Source organism: Sinocyclocheilus anshuiensis, unplaced genomic scaffold, assembly GCF_001515605.1.
Source record: "Sinocyclocheilus anshuiensis isolate Anshui unplaced genomic scaffold, SAMN03320099.WGS_v1.1 scaffold2533, whole genome shotgun sequence".
Taxonomy (NCBI): Eukaryota; Metazoa; Chordata; class Actinopteri; order Cypriniformes; family Cyprinidae; genus Sinocyclocheilus; species Sinocyclocheilus anshuiensis.
In genome coordinates this window covers 389993-401633 of record NW_015548189.1, presented here as the reverse complement: position 1 = coordinate 401633, position 11641 = coordinate 389993, and the positions used below count along the sequence as shown (strand labels likewise).

Here is an 11641-nt window from a genome sequence, read left to right as displayed (position 1 = left end):
TTTTTTATAGACAGTTATTTCCTTGCGTTGACAATTTAATGCGCTGCATTATTTTGCTCATTGCGCCCTACTGTGGCATCGCGAAACAAGCCAAAAGTTTCCTTAAGACCCATTTAATCTGCACATAAAACATTAGAAATTAGATATTTGTTTAATTTTTATTTTGTGTTTGACTGCTAAAACAAAACAAAAAAACTTATTGTCTCAATAAATTGTGTTAATTTAAAAGTACAGTGGTTACATTAAAAAAAAAATTTCTATTGCTCTTTGTTTTAAAAAAGGTTATAAAAAATGTCAATAATTATCGATACCAAACGATATGAAACATAACATTATATTGTTGATAAATTTTTAGCTATATCACCCAGCCCTAAGTCAAACCCCTCTGAAGTACATCTGACAGCTGTCAGTCATTGTGCTGCATGTTGCAAGGTAAAGTTTGGGTAGATTCATCAAGCATACACAGTGACAGGTATAAAGGAGTTTTAGTCACACAAACTCTCTCAAACAAAACTATTTCAGGCCCTACGAAAAAGAGTGCATTATCTAATTTCCTTTTCTTTTCAGAACAACAGATTTTTTTTAATCATGAGAAATAGACAGATAAGGCACATACAGAGTGAAATGCAGTAGGAGAGAGAGGGGGGAAAAATTGTGAGAAACAATTGACATGGTGTCTTAAGATATTTCATTAGGGTGTGGACTGATTCTCACTCAGCACTTCACATCATATCCTTTGGCTATCCAAATGGCACACAAAGCAAACACCCGCACATGCACAGCCGGTGGCCCAGTGAAAGAGCTCCTTTCATACAGGAGCCACACAAGTCCAAAGTTCGCCAGGGAAGAGGTGTGTCATTTTTCCATAGTTTGACCTTCACTCTGTCTGACACAGTGAGCCAAGATGTTCAAGCAACAACGAAGATCCTAAACACCAACTTCATCGACATATAATCATATAAGCTTGTGCCAATACTGTAGAATCACCAAACTGAGAAGGATGCAGACTCTGGGAAACCCTTTGGAGACCATTATCAAGTCAAGTCAAGTCTGCTTTATTGTCAATTCTTCCACATGTACAGCACATACACACAGAGAATTGAAATTGCGTTACTCTCAGACCCTTGGTGCATACAGATAACACTAACAGTAGAACATAAATACAGATAGATACAGAAGATACATTATGGTGAAATGCTATAGGTTGTCAATAGTTTTCAGAGAAGAGACATCCCAGCTGACCAAAAAAGGCCATCACAACATCCCCTGAATGTCCATTATGAATATTCCCTGAACATCTTTATGTAGAGTTCTTCACTCCACCCAAAAATGAAAATTCTCTCAATTTACTCACTGTCATTACATCCTAGATGTATTCTGTGGAACAAAAATGTAATTTTTTTTTAGAAAAAGCATGTTGTGAACTTCAGTTAGAAGTGATGGTCCTCTCACTCCTCATGCAAGTTTCACAACACACTTACATCACACTCATGTCATGTCAATCATGAACTCATTAACCTCCGTTTGACAGCTGGCCGGTTAGGTCAAAGTTTAAAATATTAGTATTTTTCTTACCTACACCTATCATTTTGCTTCAGAGGACATTAATTCATCAACTGGGGTTGTATGGATTAAGTCATGGATATTTTGTGTGGTTTTTGAAGCTTACATTTTGAAGGACCTGTCTATTTGCATTATATAGGAGTTCCAAAGATGGATTATTTTTTTAATCCATGAAAGTGAGAGTTTCACTGATGAAAAAAGTCACATACAGCACATCTGGGATGTCATGAGGATGACAAAATTAAGAGAGAATTTTAATTTTTTTGGTGGAGTATCCCTTTAACCATTAAAAGGACATTCAAGCATGACATCTGGAGGACTTCCAGCAAACATTCGGGAACATTTGTTACCAGATATGTTAATTTAGGGATGAAAAAAGGACATTCGCAAACGTCCAATGACTTTCAGAATGTTTTGCTTGAAAATGGGACCTATTGCAAACATACAAAATAGCCTGTAAATGCCCTGCATTGATAATTAGCAAATTAACCAAATGCTGACCTAAGTCAACATTAGGAGAAGAATAACAACAAATATATTACCCTCTCTGAGAAGCTTCAGAAGACACAAGCAGACAAAAGCCCTATTTGGACGGGACTAGTTTTACAGGGGGTCGTTAGAGAAATTTGTGTTTCACAGACATACTTGGTGATTTTAATCCCGTCCGAATCTGCCATGTCTGTGTTGTTCTCACACAACCTCTGTAATAATTCCAGAGCAAATTATCTACTGTTTTTCAGCAAACTCAGTGATCCTCTGAGAAAACTAATCCCGTCCGAATGCGAATGTGATTGCTGACGATATTTTTTTCACAACGTGTTTCCTGGAGAATTATAGATGCTTTTACCGTGCACATGCTTGATATATTTGCTTCCCGGCAAAGAAAAAAAACTGTTCATTTCTTCACTCAATTACATAATGTTTTAATTACATATGTACCTTTATGAAAATTAAACATGGGTTTACTACAAAAAAATAAATAAAATAAAATAAAATAGTTAAACTAAAGTAACCACACATTAACATGGTTTTGCTATACTATAATATTTTTCCTATACTAGCCATTTAGCTTCACCATGGTATTTGTGTGATTATACTAATGGTAATCAATCTGAATGACTATACGCAATGCACGCATACAGACACATTAACTTGGTTTTGCTATACTAGCCATTTAGCTTCACCATGGTATTTGTAGTAAAACTGTGATTATACTAATGGTAATCAATCCGAATGACTATACACAATGCACGCATACAGAGTGCATGATCTCTGAAATGCCCAGATTTCAGATAACAAACAGACCCTCCCACCTCTGTAATAAACACGGAGATGTTAGTCCCGTCCGAATTGGTACATGAAAATCGCAGACGTCAGGTGATTAGAATCGAAACTCAAACGTAGTTTAGAAAACTAGTCCCGTCCGAATAGGGCTAAAGACTACTTTAATGGTGGGATGTTTAGTCATTTTTGGAGCTTATCATGTGGTCACCATGAACTGTTTTATGGAAAAAAATCTGTCTTTAGTTTTTAGTTTTTAGCCTAGAGGTTTTTATATCCACTGAAGAAAGAAGTCATTTGGGTTTGGAATAATATAAGGGTGCAACGAGCAAAAGTGTCTAATAATGAGGGTTACTTAAACCGCATAAACACATTTCATTACACCAGATACACAAAATAATGTTCTTTTTAGCAGCATCATATGACCCCTTTAATATGTCAGCTCCCGTGAGGCAAACTGCTCACTTGAAACACTTTTTCAGAGCTCTTGATGCAAGTCTTAAAACAGAGAGTCTGCATAATGAATTCTCTCCGTGCTGAGCTCAGAAACGTCAACAATTTTGATTGGTCTTTAAAAACAGACCGTTTTTTGTGATTTTTTTTTTATTCCAGTGGAGAAATAAAAGTAGATTAAAGTGGTTCCATGAGCTGTATCCTCCAGATGTTCAACTCTGCTATTCATAATATGTATATGTGACCCTGGACCACAAAACCATTCTTAAGTCGCTGGGGTATATTTGTAGCAATAGCCAAAAATACATTGTATGGGTCAAAATTATTGATTTTTATTTTATGCCAAAAATGTACCCTTATGACTGGGTTTGTGGTCCAGGGTCACATATATCTGCCACATCCTGGCTGAAACAAAAACCAAAGGCACATGCTTACACAGACAGTGCTGACTGTCGGGTATGCCCCTCTTTGCTCTATGTATGTGTGCGTAAGTGTCTGAAATGCATGTGTGTAAAGCTTTAGGGCAAGATGAGTAAGCAATCCTTTTACCGCAGTCCCAGGTGGCTTGAAATGTGAAGTCCTACGTCTGAGCTTGAACACCTAAACACACTGCACCATGAACCAGTGCTGCAGATAATGCAGCTGCCTTGCATGCAAAAAAAAAAAGAAAAAAAAAGAAAAAGAAATCACCTGCAACATACTGCAGCGTCTGAAACTGATACAAAAGAGGAAGTGTTAAGAATAAAGAAATGGGTCAATGAAGACAGGCGAAACCTCTGGAATGCCAGATATCCCATGTGATGGCCCTACAATCAGCTATTTATGAGTTCAGTGAGTTCAGTCAGGAACTGCAGCTCTAAGAATCACCAGCCACTGCTCTCACTGCTTCCATTAGACAGACAGTACCACAGCATCAGGTCTCACACCAGCTGGCTGCGGGACAGCTTTTTCCTACAGGCCATCAGACTGTTGAACTCCTACATCATGTAATATTAGAACTGAAACCCCTCCCAACCCTTCAGCACAGCACTCGAACAATTATAGAGGCGATATATGACCTGTCATATTCCACAGTATAATTGCTGCCTGTTTACTGCATCCCTTCATGCACATTATGCCCACTAGTCTGTGCCTACTGTTACTCATGGGCAGCACAAGGGTGGGCTTTTGGGGCTTTCATCTGCAATAAAGAACAACTCTGCAACTCAGACAACTCTGACCTAAGAGTCAGCAAATCCTCTAGTTTGTTCATAGCTATACTCTAATCCAGATGTAATAAGCAGCACCAAGTATTTCATAGACATAACTGTGATAAAGCAGAACATACAGTTGTAAACCAGCAACTGCTTTTATCTCAGACTCACTCAATTAAACAGTCTGCTAACTATAGACAAAAACACACTTCTGTCAGGACCACTATCATCAAAGATGTTTGACACTTAGCATACAGTTTGGATTGGCAGTATGGTTTTGTTCTGGGCAAAAACTTCCTGCCCATCCATGCAGCCTGTCATGAATGAGCAGGGAGAGCAGCAGGGTAAACAGAACAGAACCAAATGTAGCAGATATAATTAATGTTCTTAATGACATTTTAGTACAACAACATAATTCAAGATAAAAGGAGTCTTATTCTGGAAAACAAGAAGTATCAGAAAACCAAGTCCTGACTGTGACAACAGGAGGAGCTGGGGATGGTGGAGGGTAATTTGCTCCTGAGCAAGCGATAAGGCTGCTGAATAATACTGAATAGACTTTATACAGGAATGTTGTGATAGGCGTTGTATTCCTATAGGTAGACGTGGATCAGCTGAGTCAGTTGATGCAAGCTTGACTCATGTGACCTGCCAGAACTAACACTACGCTTGATTTCTGTCACTTTTATACAATATAGTTACTAGAATACAGAAGAGCCTGAAGGGACAAAGTTTTTTTTTTGTTCTGAAGTTTGAAGATGACATTTAATGGGACAGTTTTATGTTTAGTAATATTCCTTGTAAAAATTATACTATACTGTTCCAATACTTAAGGCACTGATATACTCATCGCAAAGTTTTTTGTTCTTAGCTCAGGGGTGAAAACAATTTTGAAACAGCGGTTCAAAAGCACACTCTTTGAAAATTCTGACACCACCCATGCTGCTGGGAACCATGTTTAGCTGAGTAGAGTATGTAAATATGTAAATCAGTTTCACAACAAAATAAAACCGCAATAAAAAAAAGAGAAGTTAAGAAAGCATCTGATCATAGGGATATGGATATGTTTGCACCCACTCTGTAATTCAGCATTCCAGTGAATTAATATTCATAATATTCCAGTATTTATTATAAATGATTTATTTGTGCACATCAATATTTTTTTTAAAATCATTAGACCTCATAATCTTTAAATCAATTTCCAGTCAATTCCCAATGAACAATCATGTCCTACCCTGCATTTTTATAAGGGATGCACCTTATAGGGGGCCCAATACTGAGCTCCTGTACTCATACTCGTACTCGTTAAAATGCCCCGATACCAAACGCCGATACCACACAGCATGTGTTAAGTGCCATATTCAGACAATGAAACACCGACAACTGAACAACAGACAGCAGAATGGAGTTATTGGAGATTAAGGATGTCTACGAAGTATATGTATGCAATGAATATAATGTTAAACATTCAGTATTGACTGTATAGCTGATGTGCGCGAGCTGATAAGCAAAGCACGCTTAGTGGATTGAGCGCGCGGCGGCGCAGATGCGCAAGCTTGTCGAGTGAATATACCTTTCTCACAGACATCACTGGCATAGTTCATTTATGTAAGTGAGGATAGCAAAATAAAGTAAACTGTGACAAATTATACCCAAAAATTCTTCATACAGTTGACTACCAATAAAACTGATACAAATTCGGGACCAAAAATTATTTTTTACCAAAAATAAAAGTATCGGTATCGGGCGAGTACTGGAAAAAGTGGTATCGGTGCATCCCTAATTTTTATTCCCATTTGACGAGCTGTTTCATTTAGATAAGCAGAACTGTTTAAAGTTGGCAAGAACCAGAAATTGTGACCAATGATTCTTCCCTATTGTGACCTATACATTTACTTTTATTGACATTCCAATTACAACTGTTGTGTACTGTTGTCTTAAGTACTCTGTATCTGTGTATATACTTTCTATATTAAGCATATGTTTTATGTGCATATTTGTGTATTATTTATTCTGTTCTGCATGTTAAGGTAGAATGATAAGCAAGTGAATTTGATTAGTCAAAAAACTGTGTCTGTGGCACTCCAGATATCCATTCCCTGTATTTCACACCTTGCAACTTGCATGCAACCTTCTCCCATAGTGCTTCCACAGACAATAGTAAGCATTTGACTATTTGACATATCGTTCCGCTTTTACACTTCATGTACAGTCGGATTGTGTGACATTGGCCAACTGCTAATTTTGTGAGGGCCTGTTGCGTGTCAGGCTGGACACACAGACATGACACAAGTCTCAAACTCTTCTTGTCTCCAACAGCTGGGAATGGCATGTCCATTCCCCCAAAAAACAAACATGTTGCTGAGGCCTGGGCGACACATTGTCGCACTTGATGTCGACTCAAGACCTTTGATTCCAAGCCGGCAGCTGGTTTGGTAACAGTGTTGAAAAGAAGGTGCCCATGTACTGTAGTATAAGTGAAGTAAGTATAAGTGAAGCATTTGGAAGCTACTTCTTATGTTTGTGACCAAGAGTAATCTAAAAAACACATCAACCCAGATGCCAAAGGTGAGACAGCAAGTAAGAACCTGGATTTTACACAGCCAAGTCACCTGAGAGCCTCGTGTCACTGAGTCTTAACATCTGAGTATGACTGGACATATTTTAGGTTATTTTTAAAACTATTTTTAGTCTGAACTCTACAAAAGCCTTTTACACTGCAGACTATGGACAGTCAATATATAACCAGGAAGTACGACCATATTAGCCCAGTTCTGTCAACTCTGCACTGGCTCCCTATTGAAAATCGAATACATTTTAAAATCTTGCTAATTATTATAAAGCCCCGAATGGTTTAGCTACTCAATACTTGAGTGAGCTCATATCGCATTATAGTCCTTCATGTCCGCTGCGATCTCAAAACTCTGGCCATTTGATAATACCTAGAATATCAAAATCAACTGCAGTTGGCTGATCCTTTTCCTATTTAGCGCCCAAACTCTGGAACAATCTACCTAGTGTTGTTCGGGAGGCAGACACACTCAGTTTAAATCTAGATTAAAAACCCATTTCTTTAACCTGGCATACACATTAGGGCTGGGCGATATGGGCAAAAATTCATATCTCGGTATTTTTTGGCCGATTTGCGATATACAGTGCCTTGCAAAAGTATTCATTCTTTTTTGCACATTATTATGTTGCTGCCTTATGTTAAACTGCTTTAAATTACTTTTTTCCCATATCAATCTACACTCCATACACCATAATGGTAAAGCAAAAAACTGGTTTTTAACATTTGTAAATTTATTAAAAATAAAAAAACTTAAATGATTCCATTGCATAAGTACTCATACCCTTATCTGGGACAGTTGAAATTTAGCTCAGGAGCATTCATATTGCTTGTAGATGTCACTACACTTCAAGTGAAGTTAACCTTTGGCAAATTCAATTGAATGGGTATAGTTTGGAAAGGCACACACGTCTTAATTAAAGGTCTAACAGCTGATAATGCATATCAGAGCAAAAGCTAAGCCCTGAGGTCAAAAGAACTGCCTGTAGAGCTCAGAGACAGGATTGCGTCAAGCCACACATCTGGGGAGTATATATATATATATATATATATATATATATATATATTTCACTTAACGCTCAATGTTGTCCAACAAAACAATACATATTAAAGGCTTTGAAAACTAATTAAGTGAATGTAACCATATAAGCCTTTTTGTTATGTGCAAAAAAGGGTTAAAATCACATTTCATTCTAACATTGTAACATTGCAATCTAAAAACAAAAATAAGGCTTTTAAAGTAGAAGTTAAATTCACTAAACTTAAAAATGAAAATAAATGAGAACAAAAGCAGAGTTGTGTTAGGCTATTTTGATTAACCCATTACAGTCACTTCACAGTCAGTGCTATCATAAAAAAACAAAAAAAAACTTACTTGTAGGTTTAAAATTCTACATGTCACATTTATTGTCCAACTACAAATATTTCAGAGAAATTTATATTTTAGTCAGAATTATTGCGCTCATATTTAATTGAGCTCCATCTGTTTGGCGCGCATGCGTGGTGCTCGTTCACTGAAGTCTGTGAGGTTTAGCGGAGAATCCCAAAGCAGAAGGCTCATGCACTTCTGACAGAAAAATGGAAATATTTCCATGACTTTCTAACATTTACAGACCGAGAATATACCTGTGAAATGTAAGTTATGCATTCAGGAAGATGGCACATCTCAAACACATTAAACAGCGCAAGTAGCCGAGTGTCTCTGTCAGCAGCACATGCAGCCTTTCAGTCAGAGCATATGACGGGCCGAGCCGCTTAAACTAATATGCAAAACGAAACCATAAACCATGTCTTACCAGTTTTTAAAGGCCTTAAATATAAAGCTTGTCACATGTTTGGAACAAACTGGATTATGCACTTTCTCCGCAGCAGCTCAGTCTGTGTCCTCCGCTATATCTTCAGATGCGCTCGTATCAAACTACTGTATATCGATATAAACGGTATTGCCTCATATTGTATCGCTTATAAAGTAAATATCGATATATCATACAAACTCGATATACCACCCACCCTAATACACATAATACACTATCGCATTTCTATAATTCAAATCCATTAAAGGATTGTTAGGCTGCATTAATTAGGTCAACCGGAACCGGGAACACTTCCCACTTAACACCCAATGTACTTGTTACATCATAAGTAGAATGGCATCTACTCTAATATTATTCTCTTTCATTCTTATTCCGAGGTCACCGTAGCCATACGGATCCAGTCCATATCCAGACCATATGATGGATCAGCACCTACGACCTCTACAGCCCTGAATGTCAGAAGAGACCATGTCAACTAGATGTGCCCCAGAGACAGATCTGATACAGGATTCTTAGATTTTTCATGATTCTTTGATGAATAGAATGTTCAAAAGAACAGCAATTATTTGAAACAGAAATGTTTTGTAACAACATCAAAAGTCACTAAATACATCCTTGTTGAATAAAACTAGGATGTAACTAGACTATTTTTAGACTACTCAGTAAAAATCTTCCAAACTTTTGAATGGTAGTGTATATTCACAGTTTGTGGCATCAAAACTGTCCAAACTATTGGGAGGCTCGGCCAAACTTGTGTCATACTAATTTCCAGATCAGATACTTAAATTTCCACAGACCACAGGAACCAGACGAGTCCTCTGCACCTGTGTTGCAGCCTGGAATTAAACCATGCCATGCTGGTTTCATCTGGCCAAAGAACTGGCCCCCCAACTGAGCCTGGTTTCTCCCAAGGTTTTGTCTTAATTTCTGTCACCGATGGAGTTTTGGTTCCTTGCCACTGTCGCCTTTGGCTTACTTAGTTGGGGACGCTTGACTGATTGCACAGACACTATTGGAAGAGAGCTGAACTGGATGATGACATCACTGAACTGACTTTAGCTGGAAAAATGACTCCGTTATTGTCCTCTTGCATTATTGACAAACTATGTTCCTGTTTGACACTGTGAAGCTGCTTTGACACAATCTGTATTGTATAAAGCGCTATATAAATAAAGGTAATATAGAAAAAAAAAAAAAACTTGTATTGGTTAGTTGTCATAAAAATGTCGTAAAAATAAATGTTCAAATTCTTTGATATTTTAGGCTTATTGGTTGCACTAAATTACTTGATTTTATTGACATTTAAAAATAAATAAATAAATAACTTACGGCAAAAAATGTGCAACAATAGAAAACGTTTTTTTTTTGTTTCATTCAGAAATTAAAAACATGCTCATCATAGAAGAGGTAAATCCAAGTCGCTACGAATTGCATTTTTTGTGTGATTTTGAATAAAAAAAAACTTTTATTCAAAGAGAAAAAAGGAAAGGCGTCATGTCCCTGACATTTTAAAAATTGTTGAGAAAATTAAAATTGTGGATTTGAAAATGAGTCTTTATCTTAACTCATTTTGTTAAAGTTGTAAGCGCAGGTGTAAGTCTAATGCAAGTGTAAATGTGTACTTTCTACTTGGATCCACTCTCTGTCAGTTCTAAGTGAGTCAAGACCGGACTTCAGTCTTCAGAGAGGGCATGGTCACATTTTAGCAGCTGAGAAAATGAATCGTTACAGTAAAGGCACACATACACACACACAAACACTCCGAACTAATTTCCAGAGACATTCCAGTTCATTCACCATGTTAAACATTGAGCTGTCTAGATCCTCCAGGGCTTCAAATGGCTGCACTCATTCCTGGCATTATTCTCAAAAATCCAGCTGTGGTGTCAGAATGCTAAACCTTCACCCACTGTGTCTCCCAATCTTCCATCATTCTTTCCACCCTCACTTCCTTTCTTCTTCTCAGACATTTCTGCACTTCCAACAGTTCCTCTGAAAACACATATTGTACACAATGGACATCTTTGTCGAGACATTTTTCCTGTTAGCTTGGGGATAAAAAGGTAGCAGAAATAAAAAAAAACAGTCACCTAGCTTCCTGCAGACATTATCTGCCATGCAAATGTTTAATGAGACATTTCAGTCGCCTCAGAACATTTTTCTTTCTGTCAAGCTCACTATTGTTGTGCAATATTTGATTATTTCACATTATTATTGTGCATGTAGACAAAAATGCATATCACAAGAAGGCACACCAGCATTCCCAAACAATGTCTGTAACAGACCTTGAGAGTTATTGTCTGGAAGAAAAAGAATAGCCTACCTTTGGTATAGTGTTTTTTTTCTGTTTCAGTCAGTTCAAAATGTACAAATAGAGGTTAACTTGTGCCTGTAAAAGGAAGGAGATAGGGAATATAAGCATGTTTGTGCATCAGATCAGAAGATGTAAACACCAGTGAGTGAGGAGTACACTAAAAAATGCTGGGTTGTTTCAACCCAACTTTGAGTCAAATATGGACTAACCCAACTTTTGGGTTAAAAATTTAATAAAAAAATGTAACCCAACAGCTGGGTTAGTCCATATTTGACTCAAAGTGCAGCATTTTTTAGAGTGTAGAATGCAGCTGCTATGTCATCATATTGACTGAAATGCTGAGGGTTTAAAAGCAGGGTGAGACTAATGTACTATACACAAAGTTTAGGTATACTGCTTTATTACCACCACCAAAAAATTGGACAAGACAGAAATCACAATAAACACACATGAA

At 37.3% G+C, this 11641-nt stretch overlaps 1 protein-coding gene across 1 annotated transcript in view; it reads right to left on the bottom strand.

Annotated features, from left to right (window-relative positions):
• The window catches only part of LOC107705038 (ras-associated and pleckstrin homology domains-containing protein 1-like), a 54299-nt gene extending 43071 nt beyond the window's left edge, over nt 1-11228 (bottom strand). Inside the window, exon 1 of the mRNA XM_016508154.1 lies at nt 11197-11228. The gene's annotated coding sequence lies outside the window, so the exon portion shown is untranslated. The remainder of the gene's footprint in view (nt 1-11196) is intronic.
• Between the last annotated feature and the right edge of the window lie 413 nt (nt 11229-11641).